Source organism: Aquarana catesbeiana, linkage group LG01 (genome assembly GCF_042186555.1).
Source record: "Aquarana catesbeiana isolate 2022-GZ linkage group LG01, ASM4218655v1, whole genome shotgun sequence".
NCBI classification, from domain to species: Eukaryota; Metazoa; Chordata; class Amphibia; order Anura; family Ranidae; genus Aquarana; species Aquarana catesbeiana.
In genome coordinates, this window is record NC_133324.1 from 906,900,796 (window position 1) to 906,914,264 (window position 13,469).

Consider the following 13,469-nt stretch of genomic DNA (forward strand, 5'->3'; position numbering starts at 1 on the left):
TGCTGCCATGATGCGACAGGAAACAGACTATGGAGCCTTTTCTACACAAGATACATTGTTCATTGTAAGTAGAAGAAATAGAGGAAGGAGGTTTTTGTACGGCTCTGTATCACTGTGTGACAGGGTAGCTCTGATACTGATGACAAAAATAATCTGCTTCATCTTCATCCTTTATGTCGCTGATTTTAAGAGTATAATCTATTCCAGATCCAGATCCACTGAACCTGGCTGGGACTCCAGACTGAAGGTTGCTTGTACTATAGATAATCAGTGTTGGACGTTGTCCTGATTTCTGCTGGTACCAGTGTAAAACGCTGGTGCTGACAGTAGAACTGGATTTACATGAGATGGTGACTGTCTGTCCTGGAGTTGCAGTGATCTCATTCGGGGTCTGTGTCAGTATAATCTGTGCCCAGGATCCTGAGAAAATAAGAACATGATTTGACTTAGTTTTTTTCTACAATCCCCCTATCATTATATACATTACTATGAGAATCTCTCACCCTGAATATAAAGCAGTATGAGAGGCAGCAGAACCCCCTGAGAACCCATCTTGATGTCTCTGCACTGACACACACAGACTACTGAGATGTCACCTGTACAATGTCTCCTATATAACAGCTGCAATCATTAGAGGGGAAACCCCCCGACATCACATATGGGGGACAGGAAACATGCAAATTATACAATGCAAATCCACTAGATTTCATGTTCTACACCTCATTTACTGATTTACAATGATGATCACCAATGTAAGAAAGAATGTTATAAAGAAATATGTTTATTTAGGAAAATATAGCAAACTATACTGAAAATCCTGTAAACAACTCCATTCAAAGTTAATTTGACTTTGGTGAAGTTATTAGTAAAAAGAAAAATGTGTAGATCATACCTACAATATGGGCATCAAGAAGTGCAAAATGTTTTGCTACTGAAAAGAAAGTGTTGATGTGTCCTTTCCACTACTCTGATCTTATTGGGTCTTTGTTAAACATTGGGGGTTATTTACTAAAGCTGGAGAGTGTAAAATCAGACTCACTTCTGTATAGAAACCAATCAGCTTCCAGGTTCTATTGCCAAAGCTTAATTGAACAAGCTGAGGTGAGAAGCTGATTGGTTTCTACACAGAAGTGAGCCTGATTTTGTACTTTCCAGCTTTAGTAAATAACCCCCATTGTGTATTTCAGACCTAAATGTGTTATGATGGGACCTTCTATTAGTAATGACAAGGACCATTCAAAAGGTAGAAGCAGTAAATGAACGAGCAAACTGCTTATACCAAATTCTGACCCCACCATCTGAATGTCGCAGCTGAAATTGAGACTCATCAGACCAGGCAACGTTTTTCCAATCTTCTATTGTCCAATTTTGGTGATCCTGTGTGAATTGTAGCCTCAGTTTCCTGTTCTTAGCTGACAGGAGTGGCACCCGGTGTGGTCTTGTGCTGCTGTAGCCCATCTGCATCAAGGTTCAATGTGTTGTTCATTCAGAGATAATATTCTGCATACCTTGGTTGTAATGAGTGGTTATTTGAGTTACTGTTGCCCTTCTATCATCTTGAACCAGTCTGCCCATTCTCCTCTGACTTCTGACATCAACATGGCATTTTAGTCCACACAACTGCCAATCACTGGATATTTTCTCTTTTTCAGACCATTTTCTGTAATCCCTAGAGATAATTGTATGTGAAAATCCCAGTAGATCATCAATTTTTGAAATACTTGGACCAGTCTGTCTGGCATAAACAACCATGCCACGTTCAAAGTCACTTAAATCCCCTTTCTTACCCATTCTATTGCTTAGTTTGACATTCAGCAAGTTGTCTTCACTACGTCTAGATGCCTAAATGCATTGAGTTGCTGCCATATGATTGGCTGATTAGTAATTTGTGTTACCAACAATTGAACAGGTGTACCTAATAAAGTGTCCGGTGAGTGTTTGTTCTATTGTAACAAATGACTCCACTAACAGCTATTTAATCCCTTGTTACATCTTAGCACTGCTGATTTCCTTCAGTCTTTGTGAAGCCACAATGCTGCATATCATTTCTTAGGGTGGGCTTCTTGTAGGCTACAAAAGTGGACCCTCCTGTGTGATGTGTGTCAGCACTAATAATCCCCTGTGGGAGGTCATGTGACAGGGTGACAATGTGAGAGAACAATTGGAGGACAGGGGCAGAGTGTTGTCCCCTCTAAAGGTCCCTTCACACATAGTGCGGTGATTGGCATTTTTCTGCAATGGATAATTGGCAGTCAGCGCTAGGACACAATTGTTTCCTATGTTCCCTATGTCACACTGCAACACAGACCAGAGGTTGGGTACAAGGAGCTTCTGTAAAATTCAGACATGTAGCATTTCACTGCAGCGCTCAGTTTGGCACCTCATGTCACTACACAGCAGAACAATGTACAGCACTGCTGTGCAGAGACATTAATGAAGTGTCATTTTGTACACTTCAAATAAAGTTAAAAAAAGTAAACAGTGGGATGCACTGAAATGTTCATCACTCACTGGGCTCACTGCAGCCACAAATGGAGCATTTATCATGTGGGCAGAGTGAATGAGCCCTAATAGAAAGTGCCTTCATGTGGACATTTATGGCGGGATGTCCACTTCCCACCTAGACCCCAGTGTCTCTTTAGCCGGGCTATTACACCTGGGGGCAGGAAGGTCTGTTTGATCACATGATCACTGTGATTGGCTGTCACAGTGGTCACATGATTAGGAGTCGGTTCTGCCAGCCCCCAATCATTACTGGAGCCCCGGAACTGTCTTAGACAACTTGGTTACTATGTTGAGAGCGCAGAAACCTTTGCTTCCCATGGATGCAGATATGTGCAATATGTGCCTGTTTGCCACCACTTGTATGTGTTATGTGGGTGGCAATAGGTTAACAAAACCTACAGATATAAAGATATTGAAAAATTGCTTTTGAAATGCTTTTGAAATAACATATTAAATCTTATTTGAGATATTAGTGATCTGTGTTATATATACTTTACAATTCATTTATTTTTATTTTTTTGCAAGAGTTTTACTATTTACTATTGCAGTCTCTTCTAATAAAAATTGAATGACAGTGTCTGTGTTTTCTGTACCAACCAGACAGATTCCAGCTGATACCATTTATAAAATGATTACAGATTATCAGATAATTGATATGGGTGACACTTTTTTCTTCCGTCCAAAATTAAATGAATAATTTCCCTGCTAATGATCACAATTCATTTTCAGAATTGTATTACAGCTATTTATATGTTATGTCATCACATGAATGATTGCTGTGGGTTATAAAAGAGGAAGGAGGTTTTTGTACGGCTCTGTATCACTGTGTGTATGGGGTGGTGTCATACTGCAAACAGTAATAACCTCCTTCATCATCTTCAGTCCCTCCAGTGATGATTAGTTTGTATTCATTTCCCGATACAGAACCACTGAACCTGTCTGGGATCCCAGACTTACAATTGCTTGCAGCATATATAAGAAGTTTTGGAGGTTGTTGGGGCTTCTGTTGGAACCAGGCTAACCAGGTAGTACCAGAACTACCAGTAATACCAGCACTGGATGTACATGTGATAGTGACTGTCTGTCCCGGGGACACAGAGATAGAATCCGGAGTCTGAGTCATCACAATCTGTCCACAGGATCCTGAGGATGGGAAGAGACATATTGATTATTGATTTCCTATCAATCCTGATGTGTGTATTTATTGTACAATGTATAGATGTATGTGCAGAGGATGATGGAAGGAGCCTCATCTCTCACCCTGAATAGAAATGAAGATGACAGCCAGCAGATAACTGGGAGAAAGCATCTTGATGTTTCTGGAGGGTCAGATCCAAACTAGAAGACGTCTCCTGTACAATGAGATATATAGAGAGAGTGACAGGGGAGGTGTTCCCCCCACACACAAACTGTGTATAGAAAGTTATGTAAATCTTGTGGTTTTACATTTAACGTTTAGTTTGCATGGATGAAAACAATTACCGTATTTATCGGCGTATAACACGCACTTTTTTCCCCTTAAAATAAGGGGAAAATCGTGGGTGCGTGTTATACGCCGATCCCCGCTATTTTGTGATCTGTCGGAGCGATCGCCGCGATCGCCGCCGACATTCACATAGCTTGTATTTTTAAACATGGCGCTGCAGAGTTCGGAGGGACTCGGGGGCGCTCGTTCGGCTGAACGAGCGCCGCCGAGGACACAGTGACTGGGCGGAGCCGAGATACACATAGCCGAGGGTTCTCGGCTTTTCTCGGCGCCGTTCACAGTCACGCCCAGTCCCGCCATTGGACCTCTGTTATGTCCATCATAGGGACTGGGCGTGACTGTGAACGGCGCCGAGAATAGCCGAGAACCCTCGGATATGTGTATCTCGGCTCCGCCCAGTCACTGTGTCCTCGGCGGCGCTCGTTCAGCTGAACGAGCGCCCCCGAGTCCCTCCGAACTCCGCGGCGCCATGTTTAAAAATACAAACTAAATGTTTGTATGTCGGCGGCGACAAGGCTGCACGGACCACTGGGGACAAGGCTGCACTGGGGCAAAGCTGAACTGGGGCAAAGCTGCACTGGGGACAAGGCTGCACTGGGGACAAGGCTGCACTGGGGACAAGGCTGCACTGGGGACAAGGCTGCACTGGGGCAAAGCTGCACTGACAAGGCTGCACTGGACACTGGGGAAAGGCTGCAGATGAACACTGATGAGGCTGCATTGATGGGCATTTAAATGTAAGTTTTTTTTCCTTAAACTTCCCTCCTAAAAGTTTTTTTCCTTAAAATTCCCTCCTAAACTTGGGGTGCGTGTTATACGCCGGCGCGTGTTATACGCCGATAAATACGGTATATGTTATTTAGGTTAAGAAGCCAAAGTTGCCTTTAAAGCAGTATTTTGAGATTGCAAAGACTGTGGCATACATGTGCTGTGCACACAGTAATTGGGCTCATACGTAGGCTATAAACACCATACAGAGTATACCTTTCCCACATAAAACTCCTGAACTGTTCTTCTTTGGAAGGACAAGGCCACAGTTTTATTGATTTATATAAGAAATTGAAAAAAATATATATTCAGCAGAATGGAGCTTACAATTGTTAATTTAAAAACTAGTGCCATCACAGATGTCTTGTGGGTACACAACATGTCTTCAAGGTGTAGTGTTATCAGAAGTTCAGGACAGGTATAACAAATAAAAATGCCAGATGAGGGGATTGATCAGGTACCATTTTTTGTTGGAAAGGTAAAAATCCTGTCATTGGAGCCGTGACAATCACTCTCTTAATCAATATTGACTATTTTGAATCTTTATGATGTTAGCATTAGTAAATTGACAGGAAAGTATATTATTTTTACTTGTTTTAAACTTTTTTTTACATTTTTTTTGGTACTTTTTAGTTTTCATGCCTAGGCAAATTATTCGATACATCCCAGGAGTCTACAGGAGGGGAGGAGGTGGTTTCTCAGCTAAGCACAGCCTCCTGTCTGCATGCCTGAGCTAAGGGCAGATGGATTCCAGGAAGCAAATGCTACATGCATCATATGCATTTACTCAAGATGGCCACAACCAGCAATGCTAGGGGTTGTTTTTCAAAGTGATTTCTTAGCAAAATAAAGCATGGAGACATACATGAATGATTGAGTTTGTTTTGAATATTCAAAAAAATAAATAAATACCATGTTTGGTCCTGTCTGAAGGTCAAATGTTTTTGGATTAGAATGTTTAATCTTGTCCATTCGGTGATGGGACAGAATATACCCAGAAATGCTAAAACAGCATCTCTGTTTAGAGATAAACAAGCCAGGTTTGAAAAGTGTGGAACCCCTGGATTGTGTTCCTCCCTAGACACTGGGACACCTTGTGGATGGAGGCCTGGACCAAGAGAACCGACTCCAGCCTTTTCTCCTACTTTCTTCCATGCTTTTGTTTTTTATTATTATTTTTGTTATGCTTTAATAACTTCTATAAGGATGCTGATGGGGATCATAGAGCCTCCCCAATCCTAATATCTTCTCGGAATGAGGTATCGTGCCTTGAGGGGCTAATCTTTGACATTAACGCTCCCCTACCTGTCCATGTACCTGAGCTATGTGTGAACTACAGTTTATTGTAATGTTGCTTCATAAATATTTCCATATTTTGACTTTCTGCAATAGGTTGATAACACTCCTGAGTTTTTTGCCTTTGATAAACTGCTGCTCTATTTGGTAGAGCCTGCTCATCAGGCCAGGTCTTTTTGATTTGTATGTACTCTGGTTATTATGATTTGACCTCTGATCATATTGGAGGGTTCATCTGCTCTTTGATATTCACTTGATCTTGTTTACATTTTTGTATTATGTTAAAACTAGACATGTGCACTGCCGAAAAATGTGTTCGTTATAGTTTTCGTTTCATTTGTTTTTTGTTTTTTTTTCGGAAATTCGAACATTCAGAATTTGTAAATTTGAAAATTCAGAAATTCGGAAAAAAAAACTAAATAATAATTAATAATAATGTGAATAATGTGTTTTTATTATTATTATTATTGTTATTTATTGTTATTCATATGTTACTAGGGATGAGCTTCGAGTTCGAGTCGAACTCATGTTCGACTCGAACATTGGCTGTTCGCAAGTTCGCCGAACAGCGAACAATTTGGGGTGTTCGCGGCAAATTCGAATGCTGCAGAACACCCTTTAAAAGTCTATGGGAGAAATCAAAAGTGCTAATTTTAAAGGCTTATATGCAAGTTATTGTCATAAAAAGTGTTTGGGGACCTGGGTCCTGCCCCAGGGGACATGGATCAATGCAAAAAAAAGTTTTAAAAACGGCCATTTTTTCAGGAGCAGTGATTTTAATAATGCTTAAAGTCAAACAATAAAAGTGTAATATCCCTTTAAATTTCATAGCTGGGGGGTGTCTATATTATGCCTGTAAAGGGGCGCATGTTTCCCGTGTTTAGAACAGTCTGACAGCAAAATGACATTTCGAAGGACAAATTCCATTTAAAACTACCCGCGGCTATTGCATTGCCGACAATACACATAGAAGTTCATTGATAAAAACGGCATAGGAATTCAACACAGGGAAACCCCGAACCAAAATTTAAAAAAAAAATGACGTGGGAGTCCCCCTAAATTCCATACCAGGCCCTTCAGGTCTGGTATGGATATTGAGGGGAACCCTGGCCAAAATTTAAAAAAAAAATGATGTGGGGTTCCCTCTAAATTCCATACCTGACCTGAAGGGTCTGGTATGGATTTTAAGTGGAACCCCACGCCAAAAAAAAAGAAAAAAACGGCGTGGGGTCCCCCCAAAAATCCATACCAGACCCTTATCCGAGCACACATGCCCTCAACATTGAGAGGGTGCTTTGGGGTAGCCCCCCAAAACACCTTGTCCCCATGTTGATGAGGACAAGGGCCTCATCCCCACAACCCTGGCTGGTGGTTGTGGGGGTCTGCGGGTGGGGGGCTTATCGGAATCTGGAAGCCCCCTTTAACAAGGGAACCCCCAGATCCCGGCCCCCCCTGTGTGAAATGGTAAGGGGGTACTTACCCCTACCATTTCACTAAAAAACTGTCAAAAATGTTAAAAATGACAAGAGACAGTTTTTGACAATTCCTTTATTTAAATGCTTCTTCTTTCTTCTATCTTCCTTCATCTTCTTCTTCTTCTGGTTCTTCTGGCTCTTCTGGTTCTTCCTCTGGCGTTCTCGTCCAGCATCTCCTCAGCGGCGTCTTCTATCTTCTTCTCCTCAGGCCGCTCCGCACCCATGGCATGGGGGGAGGCTCCCGCTCTTCTCTTCTTCTTCATCCTCTTCTCTTCTTCCTTCTTCTCTTCTTCATTTTCTTTTTTTTTTCCTAAAAACGGCCCTTCAGGTCTGGTATGGATATTAAGGGGAACCCCGGCCAAAATAAAAAAAAATGGCGTGGGGTCCCCCTCAAAATCTATACCAGACCCTTCAGGTCTGGTATGTCTGGTATGGATTTTAAGGGGAACCCCGCGCCAAAATGTAAAAAATAATTGGCGTGGGGTCCCCCCAAAAATCCATACCAGACCCTTATCCGAGCACGCAACTGGCAGGCCGCAGGAAAAGAGGGGGGACGAGAGAGCGCCCCCCCTCCTGAACCGTACCAGGCCACATGCCCTCAACATTGGGAGGGTGCTTTGGGGAAGCCCCCAAAACACCTTGTCCCCATGTTGATGGGGACAAGGGCCTCATCCACACAACCCTTGCCTGGTGGTTGTGGGGTCTGCGGGTGGAGGGCTTATCGGAATCTGGAAGCCCCCTTTAACTAGGGGACCCCCAGATCCCGGCCCCCCCCTGTGTGAAATGGTAAGGAGGTACAAAAGTACACCTACCATTTCATAATAAAAGTGTCAAAAATGTTAAAAATGACAAGAGACAGTTTTTGACAATTCCTTTATTTAAATGCTTCTTCTTTCTTCTATCTTCTTTCTTCTATCTTCTATCTTCCTTTGGTTTCATCCTCCATCTTCTTCTTCTTCTGGTTCTTCTGGATCTTCTGGTCCTTCCTCCGGTGTTCTCATCCGGCATCTTCCTCAGCGGCACCTTCTTCTCTTCATCTTCTTTTCTCGGGCCGCTCCGCATCCACGATTGGATGGGAGGCTTCCGCTGTGTGACGCTTCTCCTCTTCTGACGGTTCTTAAATAACGAAGGGTGGGTGACCCCGCCCCCCTCTGACGTCACGGGGAATGCCACAGGGAAGTCCCCGTCAAGTCCCTGTGCATCAGAGGGGGCGGGGTCACCGGGTGGCCCCACCCTCCTTTATTTAAGAACGGTCAGAAGAGGAGAAGCATCACACAGCGGGAGCCTCCCTCCATGCCATCATGAATCCGGAGTGGACCGGAGAAGAAGATGAAGAAAAGAAGATAAAGAGAAGGAGACGCCGCGGAGGAAGATGCTGGACGAGAACATCAGAGGAAGAACCAGAAGAACCAGAAGAACCAGAAGAATAAGAAGATGGAGGACGAAACCGAAGGATGAAGGAAGAAAGAAGTTAGAAGAAAAAAGTTGGAAAGAAGAAGCATTTAAATAAAGGAATTGTCAAAAACTGTCTCTTGTCATTTTTAACAAGCAGGTGTCCTCAAACAAAACTATGAGATCCAAAGAGCCACAAATACTGAGAGGAAAAATCTGCTTGAGATAAAGCCCAAGAAAGATCCTGACGAAAAACTCAAATGGGCTATGTTGACATCCTTTTCAATTCAACATAGACAAGTTCAAAACATTGTGAAGAAACATTGGGAAGTGTTGAAGCAGGACAATGTTTTGGGTACACTCCTCCCTGGTGACACCAAAGTCATATTCCGGGGAGCACCTTCTTTACAGGGCCGGATAGCCCCCAATGTGATTAATCCACCATCTCGTCCTTTTTTTCATAATATGACAGGTTTCTACCCTTGTAGAAAGTGCGTTGTCTGCCAACACAACGCACTGGACAAGCGGAAAATTACGGAGTTTACATCCACCACTACGGGGAAAAAATATACAGTGAAACCGTTTTGCACGTGTAGCACAAGATATATAGTGTACCTTATCACTTGCCCGTGCCACAAACAATATATAGGACGTACCATTAGAACATTCACTACCAGAGTAGGAGAACACATAGCCCTAATTAAAAGCAGGGACCCCAAACATACTGTACCCAAACACTACAAACAATTCCATAATAGCAACCCCGCTAGGTCTCAATTTGTCATCATAGATAAGTATGTTCCACCATGGAGGGGAGGAGCCAGAATTAGAGGGGTATCCCGTTTAGAAATGTTTTGGGCGTACGAACTACAGACCTTTTTCCCCCAGGGTATGAACGTTGAGGTAGATATTAATGCTTTTATAGATGAATCATAGTGGTCTTAGTGGTCTGATGTCCGGACCTGGGTATGTGGGTGTGAGTGCCAGTATTTATACACACCCACTCACATACTCATCTGAAAAATAGATATTTCTTATTTTTTACATTTTTTATGATTGTAACTATATGTACATATGTATGTATAACTTTTGTCTTAGAAACATTAGGTTTACCTTAGTGCTTTCAAATTGTATATGCGGATTGTTAACGTTAGGGGACATAAGAACTGGTATATATACATATAAGACCAATAAACTTATGGTACTTGAGAAAACGAGAATCCATCTCCCAAGCTCACCTATATTTAATGTATGGGGCCCTTTAATTATTCATTTTTGTTATTGTATACAGAAGCTCACCAAATTTAATAATAAACATAACTTCTCTATTCTAACCAAGTCTTCCATGTTATATACTTTCCATTCATTGCATACACTGCGCAATTACTGCCGGTTTATTTAACTATATTTAGGCTAAACCAACCCCTTCCTTGTTTACGGAGTACAGTCCCGATCATGTGATTTCCCCAAACTACTATGATACCGCGTGAGTCACGTCTCGACGCACGCATGCGTGACGGCCGGGTAACTACGTTACGCCGTGCGCATGCGCAGAGGGTGGAACGCATGGGGACGTATATTCCGAGGGCCGCTTCTCTCGCCTGTGCTTCACACTGCGGCGAGAGATGGGCCACTATAGTAAAAGGGAAGATCTAGATGTGCCACTTCCGATGGAGACATTTTTTGTCTACGTCTAATCAGGACGCTGGAGCGCACGATAATGAGGCTTGGGACGCACGCGGGTCCGCCATCTTGGCTAAACCCGGAAGTGCAGATGACGGAAGTTGGGGAGCTGGATTCTCAATACAGGGGTCTCAGTGCCTATAAAAAGGAACATGGCTGCAGTGGGTAGGTACCCCAGAAGAAGTCCTATGAGACGAAACGCATCGGGAGGACTCCACTGCCGCCATTTTTATTTACCAGCGCTTGATTTGTTCTTCTTAAATGTAAGTGTGTTTCTTTTTAATAAATTTTTACATATTTACGGAATTACACTATATGGCCCCTTTCTTTCCTATGTGGGGTTGGTCCAAGGACGTCTCTAACCTCTACACAGAAAAGACACCCCGGTGAGGCATCCCTAGGACTCCAGTGTACCGTTGGGATCTCCCTATCATCCGCCAGGGGGCAACTTTTAAGCTTTCATGACTCATACAGCATACGCTGTTTTGGGTCCCAACTTTTTGGTAAGCCTCCATTTCATATGGGTGGTGGTATCTGCACATCTTTATCTGTTGCATCAAACCCCGGAGAAGGTCACCAAGATTGTTTTATTTCCATTTTATTTCCATTTTTTGATTTTCTCCTGATTGGCACGGTTGCCACCAGACTTATAAAGCTTATCTAGCATCAACCTTCTTTATGCCCAATATTCATGATTTGCTTCCATCATTCGGGGGACTATTTTGACCTTTTGTGTTCACTATATATTCACGTGGTGATTATCAGTGTCTCACTATCACGATGGACTGTTGGATTTATTTATGATGGACACTCATTGTTTATATATTAATATTCATAATTGTTCACTTTTTTCTGGAATCACTTTGAATTTATAGCGCTGCACCCACTTTATATACTGTACAGTTTTCAGCAAAATTTCTATTTGCAGTGTCAGCGGCTTACATGTTTTAGATTAACACGTTTTGGAGTTAGCGCAAGGTTATTTTTGTTTTTGTTTGTACTTTTGTACCCCCTTACCATTTCACACAGGGGGGAGGGCCGGGATCTGTGGGTCTCCTTGTTAAAGGGGGCTTCCAGATTCCCATAAGCCCCCCCGCCCGCATACCCCCACAACTACAGGCCAAGGGTTGTGGGGATGAGGCCCTTGTCCACATCAACATGGGGACAAGGTGCTTTAGGGGGGACCCCAAAGCACCCTCCCAATGTTGAGGGCATGTGGCCTGGTACGGTTCACTAGGGGGGGTGCTCTCTCATCCCCCCCTCTTTTCCTGCAGCCTGCCAGGTTGCGTGCTCGGATAAGGGTCTGGTATGGATTTTTGGGGGGACCCCATGCCAATTTTTTTTTTAATTTTGGTGCAGGGTTCCCCTTAAAATCCATACCGGTCTGGTATGAATTTTGAGGGGGACCCCACGTAATTTTTTTTTATTTTGGCGCGGGGTTCCCCTTAATATCCATACCAGACCTGAAGGGCCTGGTATTGAATTTAGGGGGACCCCCACGTCATTATTTTTTTTTTACATTTTGGTTCGGGGTTCCCCTGTGGGGAATTCCCATGCCGTTTTTATCAATGAACTTTTATGTGTATTGTCGGACCAGCAATTCATTATTTTCCGCGAGTAGTTTTAAATGACTTTTTTCCTTTGAAATGTCATTTTGCTGTCAGACTGTTCTAAACACAGGAAACATGCGCCCCTTTACAGGCATACTATAGACACCCCCAGGTATGAAATTTAAAGGAATATTACACTTTTATTGTTTGACTTTAAGCATTATTCAAATCACTGCTCCCAAAAAAACGGCCATTTTTAAAACTTTTTTTGCATTGATCCATGTCCCCTGGGGCAGGACTCGGGTCCCCAAACCCTTTTTAGGACAATACCATGCAAATTAGCTTTTAAATTGAGCACTTTTGATTTCGAACGTTCGAGTTCCATAGACTTCAATGGGGTTCTAACGTTCTTGCAAAGTTTTGGTCTGTTCTAGTGCGAACCGAACCGGGGGTGTTCGGCTCATTCTTAGTCGCAATCTGGGTGCCTAAACTGTGGTGTCCTCCCATCCACCAAAAGACAAGACAGTCATCAAGAAAAGACAGCTGGCAACTCCACTCCTCCTTTTCTCAAAATGCATTTTGCCAATATAGTGTATATTTAATTGCTACATATGCTATTTTGAAATATATTGTTATAAACAAATTACCTTTCCATTTTAATCTATAGCCATTATAATCTGAAAATGTCAAATATTGCTTCCATCCAATGTGGCAATCTAAAGTCATCATATATACAGGTGGTGTACATAATGCCCCATAAATGAAATCTCCTACTTCTGTGATTTGCTTTCTACTAGTCACATTTTACACATCAGCTGCATTAGGGGTTTTTTATATACTATATAGGTTTATTTTTTATATACTGTATAGGCTTATGATACTGCAGTTTTCTCTTTAGAAAAGTAAGATTTGCTCATGAGATTGCTCATGTTCACGCCCTTCTTCAGATCAGTCAGAATACATCTGATGTGATCTGTGTTCTGATATGTAATCTTTCTTGAAACATTTGAAAAATAAATGAACGATCTTTAAGTGCAGCAACCTTTGAACTTTTTTTGTATATATAAGGTCAGTGGGAAGACCTGTTTGTTGGCACTAACTTCAAACTGGGTGCCGTTCTCCTCCACTTCATAATATATATATATATATATATATATATATATATATATATATATATATATATATATATATTTATTTATTTAGCAGAGACCCTAGAGAATGAAAGAATTGCAGTATATGTCACACTGTATTTGTTCAGCGGTCTTTCAAACACATTTTTTGGGGAAAATATACCCTTTAATGAATTTAAAAAAC

The 13,469-nt window shown here is 42.2% G+C and overlaps 1 long non-coding RNA gene across 1 annotated transcript in view; it reads right to left on the reverse strand.

Annotated features, from left to right (window-relative positions):
* Positions 1–124: 124 nt before the first annotated feature.
* The window catches only part of LOC141120204 (uncharacterized), a 115,708-nt gene continuing 102,363 nt past the window's right edge, over positions 125–13,469 (reverse strand). Inside the window, exon 2 of the long non-coding RNA XR_012239535.1 lies at positions 125–420. This is a non-coding gene — a long non-coding RNA (uncharacterized lncRNA). The remainder of the gene's footprint in view (positions 421–13,469) is intronic.